The sequence below is a fragment of the Lonchura striata genome, chromosome 4 (assembly GCF_046129695.1).
Source record: "Lonchura striata isolate bLonStr1 chromosome 4, bLonStr1.mat, whole genome shotgun sequence".
Lineage (NCBI taxonomy): Eukaryota > Metazoa > Chordata > Aves > Passeriformes > Estrildidae > Lonchura > Lonchura striata.
In genome coordinates, this window is record NC_134606.1 from 102,579 (window position 1) to 122,106 (window position 19,528).

Genomic DNA, 19,528 nt, shown 5'->3' on the forward strand with positions numbered 1-19,528 from the left:
GGCTGGACTCGGCTCCTCGGCCAGCTTCGGCTACTTTCGGCCACGCTCGGCTATTTCCGGCCGCATTCGCCTCCATTCGCCTCTTCGGCAAAGCTCGGCTCGCCTCGGCTGAACTCGGCAGAGCTCGGCTCCGCTCGCCTCCTCGGCCCCTTTCGGCCGCTTTCGCCCACGCTCGCCTAGTCCCGCCCGCGCCCGCCTCCATTCGCCCATTCCCACAGCTCGGCTCCCTCCGCCCGGCCCCGGCTCCCTCCGGCTCACACATTTCCTCAGGGCACCTCATTCCACGGCACACAAACTGCAGCCCCTAAAAGGCTTGCGGCTCTTTCAACACACACACTTGTAACTCAGCTCTCGGGACAGAGCTGATGGCCCCTTTAGGACAAGAATAGTTACATCTAAAAGCAATTCCCTCATTTTGCATCTCCTTTTAATTTAACCCCCCCCCCCCCAAAATCCCATCCATATCACAAGGAATGTGCAGTTCTGGTTCCCCCACCCTCAGTACCTTATTTGTACAAAGGACCTGGGTGCAGCACACACTCCGGATTCAACTGAATAAAGCCCAGCTTCAATAATCAGAACAACTGACATTTGTTTACAAATTAGGTATAATTTTGTACGGTGCTGCGTACCCTCGGAGCCGAGTCGAGGAAAAAGAGCTACAGCACTGGAACCTAAGTTTTAGCAGCCAAGTCATCTGTAACTTGTGCCATAAAGTAAACCAACGATAACTACATTATTATCTGCAGAAGTTCTCCACTGTGGGTTTCGGGTACAGCAGCACGTGCTTTACTCCCAGCAAAAGCTGCTCAGGTTGGGGGAGCCAGGAAGCCAAGTCTCTCTACTTTGTCTGAACACCATCTTCCAGGAAGGTACTGCTTCCTCTCTCCCAGGCTCCCTTCAACAAAGTGGCAAATACAGAATCCGGTGCCACAGGAGGCTCTTGGCTGACCTCCTTGTGGTTTTCAAACTGTTTAAAGCGAAACAAAAAGCATAAGAGAAAAACAGCGATGAGTATGAAACAAAAATCTCTTCAGCCACCTTTGTTTTGAGATGAGCCCTGAACTGAATCTCTGGAAACACTGGCATGCAGTCCTGCTAGAACAGAGCTGCCCAGCAGGTTCCCCAGGGGCGTCTGGAGTGTTCACACTGCTGAGCTTAGAAAAACTCACCAAACCCAGCCCAGGGGCCTGTGATCCTCCACCCACCTGGGGGAACTCCAGGTGCTGTAAACAGAGGCCACAGCGCACACCAGGCTCTGCTGTGCCCGGTGAGGAGTCTCTGTATGAGCCCTGAGCCCTGGTATCGCCTCCCAAACACCACAGAGACCTCTTGTGCCATCAGAGAAAAGCCCTGGAGCAAACATGTGTCCCCAGCAGGATCAACAAGAGATGCAGAATTACCTCCTCAATAAAAACGCTGTTTCTGATGGAAATGTAACCTCTGTCGACTGCGAGGATTTTATAGGAATACTGGCTCAAGAATTCAGCGACTTCAGGGACTCCATACCACAGGTTCCTGGGACTGCTTGGGCATCCAGAGTCTATAGTATCGGTTAAACTGGTAGAGCTGAGGATACTTAGCAGCTTTCAGGGACTCGGGATCTTTGTCACAGAGCTGGAGCGTCAAGCAGGGAGCAAGGGGTTCTCTCAGAGAGTGCAGGAGGTCAGTGAAAACAGCACCAAGGTCCTCCACGACATCTGCTCCTAGAAAAGCCAAATAAATTAAACTATTAACATGAGCACGGACACTGGGACAACCTTCCTTACTTTGGGCCTTGCCAGCAGCCCACAGAGCCTCATGGAGAAAAGAACTGAACAAGATCAAAAAGTGTTCCTAGTGAACTATACACGTGCTCCTGGCTGCTGAGGTGCCTGAAAAACCCTCCAGACATCATCAGCTCTTGCTGAAGCAAATAATCCACCTTTGCTGTGTTGTGCCAAAAACACAGCCGTCTCTTAACAGGGACGGACCCTGCCAGGCACCGCCTCAGAGAAGAACCGAGCTGTACTGGGGGCACACACCCAGCCAACGTGTACAAGTTAAGCAGAATTTTCTGTCAGAACTGGGACTTTCAGCACCCCCCAGGTGCTACTCGACTGCCACATACACACAGAGGGCTTCGTGAGGCGCTCTGGGGTTGGCCAGTCCTGCTCCAAGCTCTGCTGATGCCCCTGTGGTTTTAACGCTGTCCTCAAGGAGGTGGTAGAACCTCGCAGTATTTGCCCTTGGAGCTTAATTTCTGAAGTTTCCCTTGGGAAATGCATCCACTTCCTACTTAACAATGCAGTCCCCTCTCCCTGATCTCGGGAAGAGCTGCCCACAGGCACGAGAATCACCTTCCTCTCCTGATCGCCACGCTCTGCCCTTAAAACGCTGTGTTACTGAGGCCAACTACTTCCAGACCAAGACTGTCCATGCAGGGACAGTGTCCCTTCTCTTTAGGGTCAGGGAAAAAGGGCAGACGCACCTACAGAGCTTCAATGCCCCTCTTGAGCACAAAACACTGTGAATCTGCACCTCCTTCTGCTTGCAGGGAAGATAATAAAATGCCTCAAGGTAAAAAATGATAAATGGTAAAAAATTATTGCAAGAGGGCAGAAATGATGCCACTTTCACTCCACTGCTGGAAATTACACATAAAACATTAAAAAAAACCCTGTACCTGTTCCATTTTCAGACTAAAGCAACAGTATATTCCTGGCTGCTAATGCAGCAGGGACAACAGCACTGAAGTGAAATGTTTGGATAATCATATCTTCATTTTAAGAGAACCCAATTTCTTCATCTAAGCCATCACTGCCCTCCATCAGAACAGCCAGCACATCCACGACATCTAATAAGTGAAGGAAAAAATGTAAGCAGAGGATCCAGACTTACTGGGAAAATAACAGACGTAGAATGCAACATTCCAGGAACACAAGGTATCTTTCTAGTTCTCAAAAAAAAAAAAAACCAAACCAAAACCGAACAAAACAAACACAAAAAGCCCTCAAAAAAATAAATAAAACCAACAAAAAAAACCCAATCAAAAAACCCAAAGGCACATTTGTCAGGCAATACAATGTTAGGGGCAGCACAAAAATCACAGCTGTACTTCACTCTGGCTTTCAATGCTGCTTTCCAGCACAGGTTGCCCAGAGAAGCTGTGGCTGCCCCCGGATACCTAGAAGTGTCCAAGGCCAGGCTGGACAGGGCTTAGAGCATCCTGGGATGGTGGAAGGTGTCCCTGCCCATGGCAGGGGGTGGAACGGGACGAGCTTTAAAAAAAAGGAGCCTTCCCATCCAAACCCTTCTGCGATTCCATGATTCTATGAGCAGCCCCAGGCAGAAGGACTAGATTTCCATTGTGGTTCGAAAATGCTGTTGCAAGAGCACGAAGAGAGATTTCAAATACCGTTAAAGTGGCACAACCACATCAAAAATTACGTTTGGGGATAAAGTGGCAACTCTGCAATTCCAGCTTCTGATACCAAGGACACATGGAGGGCTGAATCCTGGAGGTCCTTACAGGACAGGATTTCTAGAGTTATCCATCCCCAGTTTGCTGCTTAGGGTTAGAAAACGTAGCCCCAAGTCTTGGAATTCTGTTCTTAGAGGGGTTACCACATACCATCAGCGTGAGAGACGGGGATGCTGATGTTTGATCCGAGTCCTGTAGCAACCTGGAGCACGCTGGCGTCCCGAACCAGGTCTGCTGCCTTGTCCGTGTAGGGGTAGGGCTTTGTCCTCAGCCTTCAGCAGGATCTGTCAGCAAAGGTGGAGAGAAAAGTAGAGTGCACCGGCTCCCAAGTGTGGGGGAACCATGTGCTGCTAAGGAAGACCACATGCTGAAAGTGGTTGGAAGCCGGGTAGGTTTTGGGAAGACAAATTCCATACTACTTCTGCAGGATTCTGTCTACAGTTCCTGCTCTACAAACCAAATACATGAAACGACAACAAACAAAAAAAAAACCACATTAAATTATCAACAACGAAATAATTATTTCTACCTCAATAACCCCATAATGCCTCAAACCATTCCAAGGAGGGCAGCAGGAGGGGCGGGCAAAGCCAGGGCCCTGCCGGGCTCCCCTCGCTGCTGCCATCCTTCTCTGGTGCTGCCGCCGAGCCGCCTTCAGCCCAAAACCCACCCAAAAATACCCCAAAATCGTCCTAAAAATACCCACAAAAAACCCACCCAAAAATACCCAAACCCTCCTAAAAATACTCAAAAAACTCACCATAAAATGCCCCAAAACAGCCCAAAACCCTCCCAAGAATACCCCAAAAAATCCACCCAAAAATACCCTAAAACCCACCAAAAAATACCCCAAAGCCCTCTCAAGAATACCCGAAAACCCTGCCAAAAAACCACCCTGAAACCCCAAATTAACCACTCTGAGCTCCCCATACCCCAAAATTTCCTCCCCAAACCCCAAAATTCCCCCCCAACCCCCAAAATTCACTTCTGGGTCTCGTCCTTGGTGTCCGGCGGCTGATGGGGCCCCCCCAGGCCCGAGGGCGGTGCCCCCAAACCCGGGGGGAGTTCGGGGTCCGAGTCGGGGTCGTCCTCATGAGCCACCAGCCTGGGGACCCAAAAACCGGGGGGAACCCCAAATCAGGGGGGGGACCCAAAATTGGGGGGGTTCCTGGGGGATTCTGGAAGGTTTTTAGGGCATCCCAGGAGGAATTTTGGGGTGTCAGGGGGTTTTTGGGGTCCCAGGAGGAATTTCAGGGATCCTAAAGGGAAATTTGGAGGTCCCAGGGGGTGTTTTGGGGCCCCAAAAGGAATTTTGGGCATCCCGGGGGGGGCTTTTGGAGTCCTGGGGAGAATTTTAGGGGTCTCAGGGGGTTTTTGGGAGAAACTTTGGGGGTTCTGAGTAGAATTTTGGGGGCCCCAGGGGTGGTTTTGGGGTTCCGAAGGGAATTTTGGGGGGTTCCAGGGGGATTTTTGGGGCTCCTGAAGGGAATTTTTGGGTTTCCGAGGCTGTTTTTGGGGGTCCCGGGGCTGTTTTTGGGGCATCCCGCTGGGGTTTTTTGGGGGTCCCGGGAGTGTTTTTGGGGTCCCCCCCTCACCAGTCCATGGCCGGTTCCACTCCCCGGTTCCCGGTCAGTGCCAGCGCCTGCACCCTGCGGGACCGGGGGGCTCCCGGTTATTTTTGGGGGGGTCCCGGGGGGTTTTTTGGGGGTCCCGGAGAAATTTTAGGGGGCCCGCGTCCCCTCCGGCTGCTCCCGCCCGCCCTCCCCCGCTGTCCCCGGCCCTCCCCCGATGTCCCACCGGTGCCGCCGCCCTCACGCACGCCAAGCCCCGAATCCCATCTCCAGCAGCGCCTCCAGAGCCCGCCCGGACCCAGTCCCGGTCCCACCGCCGGCCGCCATCACGGCGGCGCCGGGCTCGCGTCACGTGGGGGACGGCGGCCGGCGAGGATCAGAAAGCACAAACCATTCTGGTACGGACGGCGACCGAAGAGGGACAAAAAGCCTCAAAGTGTTGCGGTATGGACGGCGGTCGGCGAGGGACAGAAAGCCCTCCCCTCACTCACAGACACCGCCCCGCTCGCCGCTCGCTCCCGCCCCTCGCCCTTCCCGCCCCGGCACCCAGCGGCGAAGGGCAGGGCGCGGGCTGGGGGGCTGCAGTACCGCCCTCTGTCCACAAGGCGGCAGCACTGCCACCCGCCACACCCGGGGGCCGCCGCTCTCCCGGAGGGGAGGCAGGCGGAAAAGAGCGGCGGCGATCGAGCCCCTTGGAAAAAAAATCCTTAGAAATAAATGGCCCAAAAAACCCCGCACAGAAATTAAAAGACCCTGCCTCGAACCAAATAACGCCCCCTCCGCCCCAAAAGCCCTTTCTTTTTAACCTATACATATTTCCACGTTGGTTTTGTTTATTTCTAGCTTTACGGCAGGGAGGCGGTGGGACAGCACGGGAGGGGACGGGACGGGCGCCCCGCGCGGCATGGCAGAGGCAGGGGCCGCGCCCAGGATGGCGGCCGCTGCAGGAGCCGGGCAGAGAGAGGCGAATCTGCCGATGCCGGTCGGCGCCTGCTCGAAATCCGACCGCCCGCGGAGCCACTGAGCCCACAGCCCGTGTGCACGGCAGTGGAACGGCCGCGGAAAATCCCGCCGGGCCACGCCGGCGTCAGGGTGGTGTTCAAGCAGAGCAGTCGACAGACACGGCTCCCGGATGTTCGCATCCTTTTCTTTGCGCCCTCTCGAGAAGGTCAAGCGAGCCCGCGCCAAGGCGTTCGCAAGAAGCCGGGCCGTGGGGACCTTGACGGAGAGAGGCGTTTTGCCGATGCCTGTCGGCTCCCGCCAAAAACCCGCACGGTCGCGGTGCTGCTGACCCCACAGCCCATATGCACGGCATCGGAACCGCCGCGGAAAATCCCGTCGGGGGGCGCCGGCGGTGCGGGCAATTCAGGCAGTGTAGAAAACAGACACGGGTCCTCGAATTTCAATGTCCTCCTTTTCGCGCCCTCTCGAGAAGGTCAAGCGAGTCCGCGCCAAGCCACTCCCAAGATGGCGGCCGCGGGCGGCGGGCTGCAGTACCGCTCTCTGCCCACACGGCGGCAGCACTGCACCGTCCCCTCCGGAAAAGCCTCGGCAGCGAATGCCCCGAAACATCCCGCGTGGACAAGAACGCCAACAAAAAAAAACCTGCCTCTGACCCGATAGGAACCGAAAGAAAAAGCCTTTCCTCTTAAACTGCATTTCAATCGATTTTATTTTTATATTTTTCATATTTACATTCACATTCGGATTTGTAATGGATATTGATGGAAATTTTTTTTTTATGATTTCTGACATTTATTCGTGTTCCATTTTGTTACATTTTATATTTTTATACATTGCTTACATATTTCTATAGTTAGATTTCTATATCTAAAAGGTTCATATTGCTTAAAATAAACCCCTGCCTCGATCCAAGTAAAAAACTTTTTTAAAAACCCTTTATTTAAGCTCCATTTAGATGTATCTCTATTTTTCGCATTTATATTCAAATTTATATTTTAAATGTAGATTGATGTATGGTGTTATTTATAGTCTATCTCTTCCTAATACTTATTTTTAATTCTATTTTATATTTTTATATACACACCAGTATACATTGATTATATATTTCCATATTTAGAATGATAACAAAATAAAATGCATATTAATATTTTTTCCATTAAAACCCTGCCTCTAAACAAATAAAAACAAAAAAGCCCTTTCTATAAAAGATGCTTGAATATTTATATTTTTTTTTCATCATTATAGTCACAGTTGAATTTTTACTTTATATTGATTTATAAATATATATCATATATATAATAAGGTAGCAAGATAGAATTTTAATAATAATTTATCTATTTCGTACATACCGCTAATACTTATATTTACTTACCTTTGAATTTTTATATAGATCTTAACGTATTTAGAATATATTTCTATACAAAGATTTCTAATTTCATTTTATTTCTATTTATAATTTTTATAATAAGATCCCTACCTACTACCAAATAGAAAAGAAAAATCCCCTTTATTTTAAGCTATATTTAAATATTTCTATATTTCTACTTTTGATTTTTACAAGTATTTATCTATTCTATCACAACATATTGAGGTACTATATTTCGATATATAATATTTATGACATGTAATGTGTTATAATAAGACACATACAGTAAAATGTGCATTATGTACTGTATTAATTCCTATTGTTTTATAATATTCATATATCCACATATATTAATTATACATTTCTATATGGATATTTATGTATATAATCGATATTTATATGTATATAAACATATAAAATACTCTACATCAAACAATATAACACCTAATAGTAATGGATAGCATTATTTATGTTACATGTTTAATTTGTTTTCCGTTTATATTTAAAATTGAAGTTTTATATTCCCATTTTCATATTTATGCATTTGTTTTGTTTCATTAGAGTTATAGTTAAAACACTGCAGTTATAATCTAATTCCTAAAAATAAAATGCCAAAACAAACAGCATCAAATTCCCACCAATACCGTCCAAAAAATTCAGAAAGGCTCCACCAGCCAACCAACTACCAGCAAAAATACCCGCACTACACTCCTTTCACTAGCAGCTCTTATCACGTCACAAAAACGAAACAACCGTTTTAAAAAAGACCGATAGAAACCCACACAGCAAATCACAAAAACCACTAAAAAGAAAAAAAAAAAAAAAAAAAGCCAACTAACTTACCGTACTCCAACCCATACAAGAGACCCCCAACGTTTCTAAAAAAAATAATAACCAAAACTCTATCACTACACTAACTCATAAAGAGAACACAGTGCTCCATAAAATTAACTAAAAAGCCCCACCAAATAATTACAGCTATTAAAAAATCGGAACCACGAAGAAACAAAAAAATCACCACCCAAATAAAATAAATACCTAAAGAGATCCACCATGGAAATGCCCATGTTCCCAAAAATAAAACTAATAAAAAAACAACAACCAAATACATCAAGCTACAAAAAAAAAAAAAAAAAAAATTATATTAACAACAACAAAATAAGTATTCCTAACTCAAGAAACAAATATTGCCTAAAGCCATCAAAACACAAATACCACCTAGAAAAAAACACGTCGCCAAAAGAGAAACGTAACCACAAACAATATCTCCCAAGTTCTCTGCAACAATGAAACATACACGGCAATCAAATAAGCCAAATGAATGAAACCCCTATAATATAATAAATAAGAATGCACTCATCAATATTAAAAAAAAAACTCACCGATTAACTCCAGGACACTCCCTCAAGCCCACCAAAACAAACACTATGCACTCGCGCTAATAAAAGCCTCCACAACCGAATTAAAAAACGACCCTCTACTTCATGCTACGACCCAGAAAAAACAGTGTAAACCTTTAGAAACACATCCTTTAAAAACATAAGAACCGATCAAAAAGAAAACCAACAACACTCAACCCAAAAAAAAACCTTGTCTCGAGCACCCGAAGCAAGAACCGTAACAACCAAGAAGCGCCCGGGGCCCCTTCTCCTACAGCGACGCCGATCAAAAGCCACCGATCCCAGGAGCTCCTCAGGAGCGCCTCAAAAGCAGCGCAGCGAGGGAGGCTGGAAGATGCGGAGCCGCGCTCCCGGCCCCGGGCGCAGCGCGGCTCCGGCAGGAAAGCGGCTCCTCCGGCAGGCAGAGGCGGCGCCGCGCCGGCAGACCCCCGCCCGCTGCCCCCGGCCCGGCGGGGCCGGCACCGGGCCCGGGGGGCCCCGGCGGCGCCCGAGCCCCGCGCCCGGAGCGGACGGAGCGGCGGCACCGGCCGGCACCGGCGCGGCGCCCGCGCCGCCTCCCCCGCCCGCCGGCCCGGCCAAAGCTCCGCTCGGCTCCGCACGGCTCGCACCGGCGCGGCTCCGGCGGGCCCGCGGCAGCCCAGCCGCGCCCAGCTCCCCTTCCGCCCCGGCCAGCCCCGGCACTGCCGGCAGGCCTCCGCGCCGGACCCTTCGCTGCCGGGCCGGGGGCAGAAGAAGCGCCCCGAATGCAGCGGCACAGCCCGATCCCCGCCCTGCCAGCGCTGCCACGGCTGCAGCTCCCTTCCTCTGAAGCCCCGACACTGACGCCACGCTGCGGCGCTCACCTCACCCCAACAAGGGCACAGAAACGTGGGCTCCCCTTCAACTGCGTCCCCTAGAAGAGCAGAAAAGAAGCGGCTTGCCTCGAATGATAGCAAAAGGGGGTTTTTACCTCAATCCAGACCTCTTAAAAGGCGGGACCACAGGGCAGCACCACAAATTTCAAACTCAGGATGACGAAATTTCAAAGGGAAAGAAGAAAAGTCCCCACTACAAAGACGCACCGGCTCACCTGCTTGGCTGCTGCTTCTCGGCACAAAGGTTTGTCCCTCGGCTCCTCCTTTAAGCAATGCTCCACGTACCCAAGTGTGTATCCAGGGGATCCCCCGGACCCTGTCCAAAGCGCTCACCGTCCTTCCAGGAGACAGCCCCGGGAGCCCCCCATAAACTCCTCTCCTCCAGCAGCTCCGTGCAAAAGCCAGCGAAGGCAAACCCTCGCCCTAAAATAACCTCCCTCCTCCCTCCCCCCTCCTCCCCGGCAGGAGCCGCCCCTCCTCATCATCCTCACAGCTCACACCTGGGGCTGCTCTGAGCCCTCCTCATCCTCACAGCTCACACCTGGGGCTGCTCTGAGCCCTCATCATCCTCACAGCTCACACCTGCCGCTGTTGCCGCACTCCAACAGCGTCTCTCCGTCTCCAGCACACAGCCCACTTCTCACAGACACAGATTCATTGGAAATCTGCTATGGGTGTTGCCTTTTCTTAATCCATCTGGTTACACGATTAAAACACATATATGCATTGATGGTTATTGAGAGAAAGCTTTCCCCTGGAGAAAACAGTCCTTTTGCTGGCACACTTTGATACACCTTCGTGAAAAGCAGAATCAGCACCAACTCCTAAGACCCCTGCCGAGGAACCCAGCCCTGCCTGGGACACCCAAAGCAGCAGACCTCGAAAAAGGAGGGGAAAAGTCAAGCTTGGAGTGGAAAAAGAGGATAGAAGTACAGCAGCCTTTAAAAATGCCTGCACGGAGCAATAGTGGGAACCAGTCACATTTCTTCCTTCCTTGGTTTCTGTGATGACATAAATAGGAAGTAAGAAGACGTTAAACAAAAGGCAGAGCTAGGATTTGACAGGTCTTTATTTTGGCAGGCTGCATGGCAAACGCCTCTTCCGGGACTGCGACACGTTTTGGGGAATGGCAGAGAACGGAGGCAAAAGGTGCCGGGGAGACCTTCTGTTCCCTTCAGCCCCTTGCTCCGCTGGTTTCAGGGCACTCGCTTGGTTCGTTCCTAGAGAAAAACGATAGGGCATGATTTTCAAAACTACTGCCCGTCCCCAGTCAGAGTTTCCTACATTCCTGCATACAAATGAGTGGATCGAGAGAGGGCTTCTTTCCAAATGAGTTTAGCCATAGCTTCCTATTCTTTACCAATAGCTGTGAAAACGAAACACTTGCCAGGTTTTAGTATTCTACACACACCCCTCCCAGGGAATTTTGGGGCAGCTTTGGGTCCCTCTGCGGGACGGCACCCAGCGTGACCCGCCCCCCTCATTCGCCACCCACCCGCTCCTCCACCGCAGTGTGCGTCCCTCTCCTGGGGACCTTGGGGTGCCCCAAATGACATCAGAGCCCCGAGGCTTCAGCCCCTAACCCTGACCCCCGAAGAAAGCACAGGACGAGTCCAACTGCCCCGAACAGCAGCCCAGCACTCCCTTCCAGCCCTTCCCACACCTCCATCCCCCAGAAAGGGACTCCGCCGCAACAAGGAAGGGGGGGCAGCCCCCAGAAGGCTCGAAGCTCCCGCCCCGCCTCGCTGTCGCGGGCCAGGGGCAGAAAGAGGGAGCGGCAGAGGCGGCGGGGACGCGGCACGGCCGGCACGGCACAGAGCGGGGGCCGCTCGCAGCGCGATGCCGGCGGAGCCGCAGGTCCGGCAGCGCCGGGGCGGGGTCCGAGCGGCGCGGGGGATCCGCCGAGAGCCCCGGCCCCGTGCGGGGACTCCCGCAAGGCCCGGGGGGCGCCGGGCTCCGGCCCTCGGGGCTTTATTCTCCGGCGCCCCGAGCCCCGCGGCTGCGGGGGAAAGAAGCCAAGGGGCGACGGGAAGAGAGGAGGGAGAGCGGAACATGCGAAAGGGCGGGGAGGGAGGTCGGGCTGCGGAGGAAAGCGGGCGGGGAAGGGAAAGGCCGGCAGATGAGGAAGAGGGACGGGGCACAGAGGAGGGAGAGAGGGGGAATGGAACGGAGCAGCGGGGCAGGGACAGGACAGGAAGGATCCGGGTTTGGGGGGGACAAGGAAACGGGGGAAAGAGAGGTAACTGAGGGGAATACGGGCAGGAGCATGGAGCGGGAGAGAGAGGGACAGGAGGGGATCCTCCCAGCGCCCCGGCTCCGCCCCGGCGCCCCGCCCCGCCCCGCCCGGGCTGCTGCGCTCGGCAGAGCTCGGCTCCGTTCGGCTGGACTCGGCTCCTCGGCCAGCTTCGGCTACTTTCGGCCACGCTCGGCTATTTCCGGCCGCATTCGCCTCCATTCGCCTCTTCGGCAAAGCTCGGCTCGCCTCGGCTGAACTCGGCAGAGCTCGGCTCCGCTCGCCTCCTCGGCCCCTTTCGGCCGCTTTCGCCCACGCTCGCCTAGTCCCGCCCGCGCCCGCCTCCATTCGCCCATTCCCACAGCTCGGCTCCCTCCGCCCGGCCCCGGCTCCCTCCGGCTCACACATTTCCTCAGGGCACCTCATTCCACGGCACACAAACTGCAGCCCCTAAAAGGCTTGCAGCTCTTTCAACACACACACTTGTAACTCAGCTCTCGGGACAGAGCTGATGGCCCCTTTAGGACAAGAATAGTTACATCTAAAAGCAATTCCCTCATTTTGCATCTCCTTTTAATTTAACCCCCCCCCCCCCCAAAATCCCATCCATATCACAAGGAATGTGCAGTTCTGGTTCCCCCACCCTCAGTACCCTATTTGTACAAAGGACCTGGGTGCAGCACACACTCGGGATTCAACTGAATAAAGCCCAGCTTCAATAATAAGAACAACTGACATTTGTTTGCAAATTAGGTGCAGTTTTGTACGGTGCTGCGTACCCTCGGAGCCGAGTCGAGGAAAAAGAGCTACAGCACTGGAACCTAAGTTTTAGTAGCCAAGTCATCTATAACTTGTGCCATAAAGTAAACCAAGGATAACTACATTATTATCTGCTGAAGTTCTCCACTGTGGGTTTCGGGTACAGCAGCACGTGCTTTACTCCCAGCAAAAGCTGCTCAGGTTGGGGGAGCCAGGAAGCCAAGTCTCTCTACTTTGTCTGAACACCATCTTCCAGGAAGGTACTGCTTCCTCTCTCCCAGGCTCCTTTCAGCAAAGTGGCAAATACAGAATCCGGTGCCACAGGAGGCTCTTGGCTGACCTCCTTGTTGTTTTCAAACTGTTTAAAGCGAAACAAAAAGCATAAGAGAAAAACAGTGATAAGTATGAAACAAAAATCTCTTCAGCCACCTTTGTTTTGAGATGAGCTCTGAACTGAAGCTCTGGAAACACTGGCGTGCAGTCCTGCTAGAACAGAGCTGTCCAGCAGGTTCCCCAGGGGCATCAGGAGTGTTCACACTGCTGAGCTGAGAAAAACTCACCAAACCCAGCCCAGGGGCCTGTGATCCTCCACCCACCCGGGGGAACTCCAGGTGCTGTAAACAGAGGCCACAGCGCACACCAGGCTCTGCTGTGCCCGGTGAGGAGTCTCTGTATGAGCCCTGAGCCCTGGTATCGCCTCCCAAACACCACAGAGACCTCTTGTGCCATCAGAGAAAAGCCCTGGAGCAAACATGTGTCCCCAGCAGGATCAACAAGAGATGCAGAATTACCTCCTCAATAAAAATGCTGTTTCTGATGGAAATGTAACCTCTGTCGACTGCGAGGATTTTATAGGAATACTGGCTCAAGAATTCAGCGACTTCAGGGACTCCATACCACAGGTTCCTGGGACTGCTTGGGCATCCAGAGTCTATAGTATCGGTTAAACTGGTAGAGCTGAGGATACTTAGCAGCTTTCAGGGACTCGGGATCTTTGTCACAGAGCTGGAGCGTCAAGCAGGGAGCAAGGGGTTCTCTCGGAGAATGCAGGAGGTCAGTGAAAACAGCACCAAGGTCCTCCACGACATCTGCTCCTAGAAAAGCCAAATAAATTAAACTATTGACATGAGCACGGACACTGGGACAACCTTCCTTACTTTGGGCCTTGCCAGCAGCCCACAGAGCCTCATGGAGAAAAGAACTGAACAAGATCAAAAAGTGTTCCTAGTGAACTATACACGTGCTCCTGGCCGCTGAGGTACCTGAAAAACCCTCCAGACATCATCAGCTCTTGCTGAAGCAAATAATCCACATTCGCTGTGTTGTGCCAAAAACACGCCCGGCCCTTAACAGGGAGAGACCCTGCCAGGCACCGCCTCAGAGAAGAACCAAGCTAACACCCAGCCAACATGTACAAATTAAGCAGAATTTTCTGTCAGAACTGGGACTTTCAGCACCCCCCAGGTGCTACTCGACTGCCACATACACACAGAGGGCTTTGTGAGGTGCTCTGGGGTTGGCCAATCCTGCTCCAAGCCCTGCTGATGCCCCTGTGATTTTAAGGCTGTCCTCAAGGAGGTGGTAGAACCTCGCAATATTTGCCCTTGGAGCTTAATTTCTGAAGTTTTCCTTGGGAAACGCATCCACTTCCTACTTAACAATGCAGTCCCCTCTCCCTGCTCTCGGGAAGAGCTGCCCACAGGCACGAGAATCACCTTCCTCTCCTGATCGCCACGCTCTGCCCTTAAAACGCTGTGTTACTGAGGCCAACTACTTCCAGACCAAGACTGTCCATGCAGGGACAGTGCCCCTTTTCTTTAGAAGGTAACATGAGGGAAGGTAACAGGACCTCGCAGCCAGCAAGAGGATGGGAGAAGAAGCTGTGCTATCAGCAAGTACCAGTGCTCCAAATGCAGGGAGCGCCATGCAGCCCCGTCTCTGCCAGGAAAGGCTCATGGAGCAGAAGAATGAGCACACGGGCTGCCTCTCAATCTCCTGGCAGGAAGCTTCTCTACTCCCCTTGTGCCTGGACACAAAGCTTTGGGCAGTAAGAAGGGAGAGGCACGGTGGCACCCGTTCAGGGACGAGCCAAGCTACGGCACACCCTGCCCTGGTTCAGTGCTGGGAACTGACGGTGAGCTGGCTACAAAAACCACAGGAAAGATCATGTTTGACCCCATGCAGCTTTTCTCTTAGAAATCACTTTAGACACTCTTCTTGTGACTAGCGCTCAGTGAATCCTACCGGGACAGAATGGGATGTGCTGCAGCAGCAACCCTGACCATGGCGTGGCTGTCCCTGCTACCTGCACGGACACAGCTTGGCCACGGAGAGAAAATCTTTTGTGCCAGGAATATTTACCAGTGCCAGGTGCTGGTAAGCACTGCTCAGGGTGCTGCTGGCACCTGGGATGGCTCAAAGCTCCATGGTTTGTGGCAACAGCCAAAAAGCACATGCCACTTCCTGAGGACCTCCACCTGTAGTATCCTGGGCAATTCAAAACCCACTATTCCCTTGTGCCTTTGTCTACCTGGAGTCATTCAGGGAAATGAAAATACACTAACTGAATTAAGAAGAGAAAACTGTTAAGATACATTATTCTTAGGCCTCTGATGGAGAATTGAAGCACCATCAATTGCCTTCCTTCCTGCTCCTTTAATTTGCAGAATGAGTGTCCATACAGACTTCTAATGAGGTTTAATTCATCTTCCTTAAAGGTAGCTTAGTTTAACTTCCTTCTATTCCTCCTCTAGACAACTTATGAATTACACTATTAAAGCACCCTGACTCAAAGGATTCTTGCACTGTGGGAACACTTCCTGCTCAGAGTTTTTCAACAGTTAAAATCTCTGTGCTATCTTTTATGCCAGATTTAGTCAACTAGCCTAAATGGGTCCACAAAAGACATCTGTATGGATGAATGCAATTAGGTAAAATCTTCTCCTTCTCCTACTCAACAGAGTTATAGGGCCTGCAACAACATGCTAATTCAAGTTAAGAATGATTCTAGTGACTTCACTGTAGTTTGATAAGTATTAAGGATTTGCCTAGCAATGTGCTTGTACTGATTTTAATAAACTTTTTTCATCACTAGAGGCAAATTCCAGGAGACATTTATTTTAATTTAACTAACTCTACCTGAAGACATACCTTTGGTTAAGTAACCAGTATCCTTCACAGAACTGACTTACCTAAAGTGAGGTACTCTTAAATTGCTGTAATACCCAAAAGGAATCTACACACTGCAAAATGCCTTCAAGAATAATTGTGTTTAATTGGTATGGAGAAAGTTATGGTTGTGTTCTGAAAAACCATTCTTCTGCTAAAGATGAGGGACAAGATGCACATTTAAATTACTATGACACGGTGTGAATGAGACAGGGTCACATATATCAAAGGAAAACTACATCATTTTATGTTGCTTTCCTGTTTTTCCACTGCTTAGGTTTACAAAACTGGCAACACAATGTGTTGTCAAATATGTTGAGAGCTAGTTTTGGAGAGTACTCGATCTGAAAATAAATTCTCTTTTTAGGTGGCAATTGACTTCCACTGTCCTTAGTTACAAAGAGGGTCCACAGGAGTGTAGAACTTTTGAGGTCTGTGCTGCAGAAGCATGGGCTATGTTGCAGTTACTGCTGAACCACGCTCTGCCCTTAAAACGCTGTGTTACTGAAGCCAACTACTTCCAGGACCAAGACTATGCAGGGACAGTGTCCCTTCTCTTTAGGGTCAGGGAAAAAGGGCAGAAGCACCTACAGAGCTTCAATGCCCCTCTTGAGCACAAAGCACCGTGAATCTGCACCTCCTTCTGCTTGCAGGGAAGATAATAAAATGCCTCAAGGTAAAAAATGATAAATGGTAAAAAATTATTGCAAGAGGGCAGAAATGATGCCACTTTCACTCCACTGCTAGAAACGACACATAAAACATTAAAAAAACCCTGTACCTGTTCCATTTTCAGACTGAAACAACAGCATATTCCTGGCTTCTAATGCAGCAGGGACAACAGCACTGAAGGGAAATGTTTGGATAATCACATCTTCATTCAAAGAGAACCCAATTTCTTCATCTAAGCCATCACTGCCCTCCATCAGAACAGCCAGCACATCCACGACATCTAATAAGTGAAGGAAAAAATGTAAGCAGAGGATCCAGACTAACTGGGAAAACAACAGAGGTAAAATGCAACATTCCAAGAACACAAAGTATCTTTTTAGTTTCCCCCAAAAAAACCAAAACCAAACCAAACAAACAAAAAACCCCACCAAAATGGAAACATTTTATACGGCCCCCTTGAGGACTTTCTTGGGTTGTTACTGATGTTTGGAGGGGTGTAAGGGCAGTTAACACTTGTGTTTGTGATGCTTTTGCTTGCTTTTGTAACTTTTCCTTTAGTATTTTAATAGTTTTAACTAAAAATGTTTGTGGCTTTGTTGGTATAGTAGTTATCTGTTTTAGTGTATTTTTTATAGTTTAATTAGTTTTTAATGTATTTAGTATACTTCTTGTAGAAGTATTACAATTTTGTAAAGCATACTGCTTTAATAATTAATTAATAATTTAATGATTTACGTATAAACGTATAAATATATATTTAACGTATAAATATATAAATATATTATGTATAAACTTAGGCACTCTAGTTTTTTTTTACTGCTGTTGTTGCTTTATTAATAAATGCTTTAAAAGTTTTTTGGTTTTTTTTTTTGCTTAATTTTTATATATGCTGGTAAATTTCTTGGGTCTTTTACTTTATCTATAGCTTGTTGAGTTAGTTGCATTGCCTTTTGACATTTTTTAGGTTTTAGCATAGCTTGTGCCTTAGTGCGAAAACATGGTCTTAAGCTTATCAATTTATCTATAGTTACTTTGTGAAGAGGATCTTTAGGCTGCTTTTGCATAGCTACAGCTTTATTAACTTCTGCTTGCTAGTGTGCACTAAATAAAAGTTTCTGATGCGGTGAGAAAATAAGTTTAGCAAGACTTTTAGAATTTTTTGGTAACAATATATTAGTACTCTAAATATAATTTAGTATTTGCTGAGTTGGTTTATTAGTTACTCTAAATTGACTCACTGTAGCTTGCAACTGTGACAACAATTTTTTAATCTAACGGTGTAATTTGAGCTGGTAACCTTTTGCTCGCTTGCTGCTGAAAAATTATAGGATAAGCTAAGTCGGCTGCTAGTTCTAAAGTTTGCTTATTCTCTTTGTTTAGTTTTTCTTTTGTTAGAGTTGCCTAAACTTCTTTTTGCTCTCTGGCCAGAGCCTTTGTTAGGTCAGACTTTGCCTTAGGGGGTGATTTACTGACAGACAAACTCTGACAAACCGGTGATCTCTGTTTGGGGGGGCTGGAGGAGCCGTGGGCTCACAACGCGACTCTGTTTCCGTGTCCTCAGGCACGGGTCGCAATGGAGGTAACTCCACTGTAGACACAGCAGGTGGCATGGAAATACTAGGTAATTAATTTTCTCTGCTATAACTTTTATTCTTCTCTAGTGTGACGTTGCTTGTGCAGCAGCTTTTTTTTCTGCCTGATGTTGTAATAACTCATTGTGAACTACCTTTTACAACTTTTTTAGCTTTTTGGCTGCCTTATCATAATCTAAAATGTCTTCTTATAGTTTATCTTTAAACTTACGCCACTTAGACAACTTATGTACTGTATGAGGATTTATAAAGAACCCCTTAGCATACCTATATGTTAATAACCTTGGCAGATCTTTATGTAAATCAATGTTTTTAATCTGCCTTTTCTGCAAGAATGCAGTAAATAAATCATATGCTGCTTGCCTCTCCATACCTCTATTGTCAGCGCTGTTGCAGCCCTCCGAGGTCGTCGGCAGCACGTATCGGCCAGGCTTGCCTCTGCAGTCACCTGGGGCACGGTGCACTCTATTTCAATTCAGCACTTTTGCCGTCCTGGCTGCATCAGGACCTGAACTCTTTTTCATCACTCCACCGTGGCGCCTATCACGTCGAGGTCACCATTTTTGGGGAAAAATAACGGGAGAAAAGCCCATTCTATAATGCCAACAAGTTTCAGTTTATTCTAAGTACGCATGTACAGTTATACCCGTTATAATGAAGCTCATGCATATTGCAAAACTTAGGCTCCTCATTGGTGTCTCTAGAACAGGTCAAGCTCGCCTTTGGGGCTTTCTCTGCTTGCTTTGTTTTCCCTTACACTTATCTCTTTGCTGACCGTTCTGCTGCTGGGAACCAGCTCACCCAAGGACGTGTGATATTGTTGCTACATCCGCTATTGCTGCACTCTGCAATTTTCAGCTACCGCTTCACTAACTGCAAGTAGTCATGGCCTCTCTCCCGAAGCCACTCATCCACAAAACTCTCCACACATCGATCCGAATTTTTGGGCACTTTTCCCTTTTTTTTTTTTTTTTTTTTTTTGCTTTTTCCCCATTTTTTGCCTTTCCCGCATTTTTGGGCTCCTAAACCGTTTCTTTGTGCGATTTTCCCACATTTTCTGATCTTTTTCCCACTTTTCGGCTCTTTCGCCGACTTTGGTCACTCCCCCCCAATTTCCGAGCTCCCCGATCCCATTTTCGCCCATTCTTCCCTAATTTTTGGGCTCTTTACCCATTTTTGGTCACTTCCCCCCCGTTTCCGCGTTCCCCCATCCCGATTCCGGGCTCCTTGTCCCGCTTTTTGGCTTTTTTTTCCCGTTTTTTACCTTTTTTTCCCCTTTTTCTGGACTCTCGCATGTCATATTTCCCGCGTCCGGTCCCTCATGGCGGCCGCGCACGCGCAGGAGCTACCACAGGGACGGTCCATAGAGATGAATGGGAGGTCCTCCAGGAGCATAGAGACGAGCCGGAAGTTCCATGAAACCATAGAGACGAACAGAAAGTCCTCCAGAAACCATAGAGATGAACCGGAAGTTCCATAAGATCATA

At 49.1% G+C, this 19,528-nt stretch overlaps 3 long non-coding RNA genes across 10 annotated transcripts; all 3 read right to left on the minus strand.

Annotated features, from left to right (window-relative positions):
* Nucleotides 1–590: 590 nt before the first annotated feature.
* On the minus strand, nt 591–10,055 carry LOC144246198 (uncharacterized). Of its 8 annotated transcripts, none has more exons than XR_013339848.1 (6): nt 9,833–10,055; nt 5,059–5,112; nt 4,449–4,568; nt 3,614–3,747; nt 1,404–1,706; nt 591–970 (listed from the first exon to the last, which is right to left on the minus strand). It is a non-coding gene; the product is annotated as an uncharacterized LOC144246198 (long non-coding RNA). The 8 variants fall into 8 exon arrangements; XR_013339849.1 differs by lacking the exon at nt 9,833–10,055 and adding an exon at nt 9,606–9,620; XR_013339847.1 differs by lacking the exon at nt 9,833–10,055 and adding an exon at nt 5,426–5,540.
* A 613-nt stretch (nt 10,056–10,668) lies between these two features.
* Nucleotides 10,669–11,478, minus strand: LOC144246200 (uncharacterized). The gene is made up of 2 exons (XR_013339853.1): nt 11,281–11,478; nt 10,669–10,837 (listed from the first exon to the last, which is right to left on the minus strand). It is a non-coding gene; the product is annotated as an uncharacterized LOC144246200 (long non-coding RNA).
* Nucleotides 11,479–12,401: 923 nt separating this feature from the next.
* Nucleotides 12,402–19,376, minus strand: LOC144246199 (uncharacterized). The gene is made up of 5 exons (XR_013339852.1): nt 19,306–19,376; nt 18,415–18,581; nt 16,559–16,729; nt 13,401–13,703; nt 12,402–12,967 (listed from the first exon to the last, which is right to left on the minus strand). It is a non-coding gene; the product is annotated as an uncharacterized LOC144246199 (long non-coding RNA).
* Nucleotides 19,377–19,528: the final 152 nt, after the last annotated feature.